Source organism: Eleutherodactylus coqui, chromosome 1 (assembly GCF_035609145.1).
Source record: "Eleutherodactylus coqui strain aEleCoq1 chromosome 1, aEleCoq1.hap1, whole genome shotgun sequence".
NCBI lineage: Eukaryota > Metazoa > Chordata > Amphibia > Anura > Eleutherodactylidae > Eleutherodactylus > Eleutherodactylus coqui.
In genome coordinates, this window is record NC_089837.1 from 183,379,324 (window position 1) to 183,385,323 (window position 6,000).

Below are 6,000 nucleotides of genomic sequence, written 5' to 3' on the forward strand. Positions count from 1 at the left end.
GGTCAGTCCAGCTTCCACCATGCTCTCAATGACTATAATGGGGTCGGTCTAGCTTCCACCATGCCCTCAATGACTATAATGGGGTCAGTCCAGCTTCCACCATGCCCTCAATGACTATAATGGGGTCAGTCCAGCTTCCACCATGCCCTCAATGACTATAATGGGGTCAGTCCAGCTTCCACCATGCCCTCAATGACTATAATGGGGTCAGTCCAGCTTCCACCATGCCCTCAATGACTATAATGGGGTCAGTCCAGCTTCCACCATGCCCTCCAGCATTTTCCTGGATGAAATAGACCATTATGCTGTGCAATTTTATCTGGAATTTTGGGATGGATCTGTGCTGAAGGCCTCAAACATTTCCTTAGATGTGAGTATACATCTGGGAGAAGAAGAAGCAAAAAACAACAACACGTGCCGAATACAGAGTGCAGGCTGCCACTATCTTCAGACCATAAAACCTGCAACCTTCAGGTCATGAGTGAGGGTATGTTCAAAGCCATCCTGAGACGGAGCTGTTCGGCCGTGTGGATTCCCTTTCCCTGCTCTACACGGAGCAGGAAAGCAGAACCCTGAGTGCAGGTGTGAGAAACCACTCCAAGTATAATGTTGCATCCCTTTTGACAATATTTTTTAGGATTTGGGAAAAAAAAACAAAAAACAAACAATGAAAACCCAAGACAGAAACAAACACGGCCATGTACTACAGTATACAGCCAGATGTGGTGTGAACTTACATGGTCGCACTATACTTCAGCTTGTGATGGACAACACTTGATGCAAGTAGCTTCACAAGTGTTACAATTTTTATTTAGGAGTTTCATAAATAGAAAAATAAATAAATAAACTCTAGCAACAGCACAACAGTAAGCTATATGACAGGTGGGACATGGCTGTAGATGGAACTAGCATGAAAACCTACATGCTGTGCATTACTAGTTCCATTTAGAGAACTAAAAACTCCAGAGTGCCATTGCCCCTTTATTTGGAAACACAATGACCTTTTTTAAAAAAAATATTGTATCTGAGGGAACTAGCTTGGGGAACTGAGGGAACATGGGGAACTAGCTTCGTTAGATTTCCCCCGTTATGTACATGGATACCACTAATCTAATAGCAGTTTACTTTATATGCATGTAAGTAAAAGGAGTGTCAGATAAAGTATTTGTACTCTCGACTAATGCTTTAGAGCCCCCGCTCCACAGTATCATTATAAATATATACTCACGTTCTACAGATGCTCCATTACCCTTGAACCGCACTTGAGCCATCCTACAACATCACAGAAAAGTGGCGATTTATATCTGCGACATTACAATGTATCAGGCCAAGGCTGACATTGCAACAAGGTCAGACCACACCAATTGCAGAAGGCATCTCTAGACATCAGTAATATTGGACTGTAAGGCTTCTCATTAGAAGGAGTTAAAGGCAGGGCAAATTCACACACACAAGCCCAACCCTATGGCGCTTATTTATCACATTGGTTGATATACAGCGGCTCGTTAGACTTAAAGGGCCACCAAAGCTAACGGCTGCACCTTTTAAAGGTGCCACTTGCATCATCGCAGAATAGGTATTGTAAGTAAGTGTTTATAGGGATCCTCAGGAGATAAGCGTTCTCCCTTATGGCTGCCAATCTATCAGAAGACAGATTGTATAAATGCCCACTCACAGACAGATTGTATTGCCTTCCTCTGGATCAACAAGGAGGGTGGAAACAGGCTGAACTGGATGGGCATTGTCTCCTTTCAGACTAACATGTTATGGTACTATGAGCTGCACACAAAATGAGGAGGTCCAATGACAGATTATTAGATTATAGCCCCTTTAAACCGTGATGGAATTTCTTATCAGCACACAAGAAGGGTAGAAGTGTCATCCTGCTTCTAGAAGTCCCCCACATGAAGCAGCTCCCCTTCAGATAGTTGCTGTGAAACATCACTGAAGTGTACGAATGACAGCAATGATTGTTCATTAGTGGTTTGCCGAGATAGCCTTCATAGAGGGGTCGCCATGCTAATTGGTTCACAAGTCCTTCAAATATGAAAGACTGACTTCACAGCTGACTACGTTTGGTCAACCTGCGACTTTTTTTTTTGGCAAGCTGCAACGAAACACTTAGTGACTTATCAGTCGCCCTTGTCGGTGGCCGTGCTTACACCGAGCGACTGTGGGGACGCCTCACTTCACTAGTAACCACGTGGTCTTGGATTCTCAAATTGCAGCCGATTTGGCACGCAGTGAATAAAGGTGAGGGGCGCAGGCTCACAGCAATCAGATATTGGTAGAGGTTATAGATGAGCTGGAGACTAGAGCCGCCATACACATAAATGCAGTTATCTTATAGCTCTGGCAGATCAACACTTCACATATTGCCCACGGATAACCCCCTGAAATAAGCAGTATATCAGCTCTGAGTACGTGGGGGTGGGTGAATATAACCAGACGTGGCCGCATACATGTTATATCCTGGCACCAGCAGCAGGGTATGTTCTGTACGGCTAGCATAAGGCCCATTTACACAGATGGGTATTCTATATTTTTTTGGGACGGGACACGCAGCCTTTAAACTAAATTGGTGCCTTCAAGCATGCCTTTAAAAAAATAAGAATAAATGGACCAAAGATGCTAATAAATAAATGAGATAATATCGCAGCATGTCCCACTTTGGTCAGTATTCAAACACGAAAATTGCCCAAAAACATCTATAGGAGTGCAACACAAAAAGTAAAAGTTATGCAAAAACACGGACGTCACATGAAGGAGGACAGAATTTATTTTATTTTTTTTAAATGCATGTTGCCAGGAAGCTGTAAAAACAAAAACGTGACATCAATTGGGCGTTTTGCGGTTTTTCTTTTTTTTTTTTTTTTGCCTGTGTGCAAAATGGCTGTAAAAAACAAACAAGGGATGCAACGCGGACATACACGCGCAGTGAAATCTATCCGTTTTTCCTGAGCCTGTACGACATCCAGCCATGAAAATGGGCCCTGAGCTCCCAAAGCCCTGAAGGTCACTGGAGTCAGAGCATTCTGGGAAGTACCCCTGCACATCTGTAGCAGTCTGCCATCCGCTCAGCCTGGGTGGGCACTGCCAGAAGAAGGGGGTCCTGCTCATCCGACTACCACCTCCCCACTAGATGGACGCTGGCAGGACTGCACAATCTACTCTGGTTTGTTTGTAGTCTGTCACCATGGCAACGCAAAGCCTGAGCTGCTGCGGACGCAAAACATCGCGCTTATAACTGACTTGCAAATCCTACTTGTGCGCGATTATCGCCGACATAGCACCATCGTGGGAGCGCCCTCCCTGGATGCCCGGAGGCCGCGGGTGCCCCGTGCCCTTGAGCCGGGCACATGACAGCTCGCACTTTCCCACGTTGATTACGTCTCCGGGATCAGCAGACATGATTTCCGGTTTCCCAGAAGTTTCTACTTGGCACGGAAAGTTGCCGGCGGAGGGAGCGGCGGGAAGGTCACTTACCGGAGTGAAGGGCAGAGGACGGGCCGTAGCTGCCGGCTCCCCGCGGGGTCACAGCCCGGGACACTCCGCCGCCGCTCTCGCCATATTCTTTGTGGGAGCCCATCTACTCCCTCCCTCTTTAACCCTTCCCCGGCCGGGCAGGTCGCTGTCACAGCTGTTCCAGCAGACAGGCTGCCCCACACGTGAGGAAGTTGTGCCGGGCACGGCAGGAGAACACAGCCTCCACATCCCCGCTACATATGGCGTCCTCACCTGTGTGCCGGCTCTCTCCAGGAACCTCACTGCTCGCACAGTCCCATGTGATGTGACCCCCATGTCCCCATACACCGCTGTCAATGAACTCCGGAATAACACACCCCTCCCCAACATGGGACGGTCTGCAGGAGACAGGAGCCACTCCGCGGTCAGGGCGGTACCAAGTTATTTAAAGGGGGAGGGGATTTCCCAAGCTGAGCGCCCTACAGAAGAGCTCGGCTCTTTGATGAAGTTGCGGGGGTGCGGCCATGTGTCACTGCTTGTACAATGTCACTTCTGTTATCCACAACCTTATGTACTTCCTCTTTATAGCTTTCATAGGAACATAGTGTTTAGCTGAAAAAAATACATATGCCCACCTACTTCAGCCTATTACCCCCCAATGTGGATCCAGAAGAAGGCAAAAAATCCCGAAAGGTAGAAGCCAATTTCCCTCATTTAAAGGGAAAAAAATCCTTCTTGACTTCAATCTGGCAATAATAATGCCCGGATGACCAACCCCCCTGAAGTAATCAGTGATTATAATATTATGCCATCTCACCTGATGCATGAGTGCCAGCCACAGTGCCCTCTCAATACAACCTGCCATGATGCACTATAACATTCATTGCCAGTCATAGTGCCCTTTTAACCAGCCCATCATGGTACGCCCATAACACTTCCCACCACAGAACTCTTAAAGGGGTTTTCCAGTGAAATACTATTGATGATCTATCCTCAGGATAGGTCATCAATAGTGGATCGGCTGGGGTCCACCCCACTCGGAACCCCGACTGATAAGCTTAGCGGGCACATGTCAGCACTGCATATAGATAGAGGTCGCTCTGCTAATCGGTGGGCGTCCTGAGCAACAGTCCCCAGCCGATCAACTATTGATGACCTATCCTGTTTTAGGTCATCAATAGTATTTTCCCTGGAAAACCCCTTTAACCTACAATGGTGCCAGCAGGCTTGGACTGGCCCAATGGGACCTGAGCAGCAGTGTGCCCCCAGCCTTTCCACCCACCTGCAGGACATACGGATCGGCTGAGATGCTGTATGCCGCCTATCTATACATCCATATAATAAACTGGATAGTTAATCTACAGGGGGTATAAAAAGTCTACAAACCCCTATTGAAATGCTGTGAATAGCACCCCACATCACGCTGCCCACCATGTGAATTCCCCGCAGATGCGAGGTGTTTTCATGTCAAAAAAGTCTGACATCACTTCGGGGAAGACCTTGCAGCGCGTGCATCTAGCACATGGTGTGATGCTGCTGCCGGTCCCATTGACAAAAATTGGCGCTGCGATGCAAGAGCATGCACAGAGATAGAACATGCCGCAATTTGTTTCCTGCATCACATTGTATACACACCATAAGGGCTTATTCACACAAATGAGAAACTCACGTGTTTTGTGCGATGTGATGTATGCAAAACTCGCACAAATGTGGAATCCAATCTTTTAAATGTATTTATTCACATGTGCGATATTTTTCCATGCAGCGAGGAAAAAAAGGAATCACAGCATGCTCTATTTTTTTGGGCATTACCATGGGAGGAATTGCCTGTTGTGTCCTATGGGACCTTGAAAAAAATTGCATGGTACTCGCATACTGTGCGATTAGGATTTTTTCATTGAAGCCAATAGGAAACATTTGCGATGATTTCACGCAAGTGAGGATCACAATTTCACAGAAGTGATGAGATGACTTTTTTATTAAAAAACACATCCCATCACTGTGAAAATCACACATTGGTGAGCGGGATATCGACCGAAGAGTCTCGGCTCCGTATCGCGCTCACCCATGTGAATGTAGCCTAAAACTGATACAGTACTTGCCGGTTATCTGTCACCACTTTTTAAATTGATTTCACAAATGTTTCTTAAAAGGGTTCTGTCATACAAAAAAAAAATTCTATTTTTACCTATTTCTCCCCCGTCCGTCTTCTTACCAGATCTTCACTTCACCGATCTTCTGGCTCCTCCAGTCCCCCGGGTCACGTCACCTCCAGCCGTCCGGATCCTCTTTATCCTGTGATGAAGCGTCCATTAACCCCTTAAAACTCTTTTTAATTTTTCCAAAACATAAATATCTATAATATTATTCAGGCGGTATAAACGCGGCAATAGCCTACGAGATAGCATCGAATGGTATGTACTAAAAAAGTGGTGACAGATAACCCACAAGTACCTCTAATGCTTTGTTAATGCACACTGTGCTTTATGGCAGCATTCAGTCTTTTTGGGTAGGTGTCTATCAGCATGGCACATT

At 46.3% G+C, this 6,000-nt stretch overlaps 1 long non-coding RNA gene across 2 annotated transcripts in view; it reads right to left on the reverse strand.

The window, feature by feature from the left end:
* Positions 1-3,868, reverse strand: part of LOC136611165 (uncharacterized) — a 28,890-nt gene extending 25,022 nt beyond the window's left edge. Inside the window, exons 1-2 of one of the 2 annotated variants that reach the window (XR_010790228.1) lie at positions 3,739-3,818; positions 1,229-1,272 (exon numbers count right to left, since the gene is read on the reverse strand). This is a non-coding gene — a long non-coding RNA (uncharacterized lncRNA). Of the gene's footprint in view, positions 1-1,228; positions 1,273-3,738 lie in introns of both variants that reach the window. The other variant, XR_010790227.1, reaches the window with a different exon arrangement.
* Positions 3,869-6,000: the final 2,132 nt, after the last annotated feature.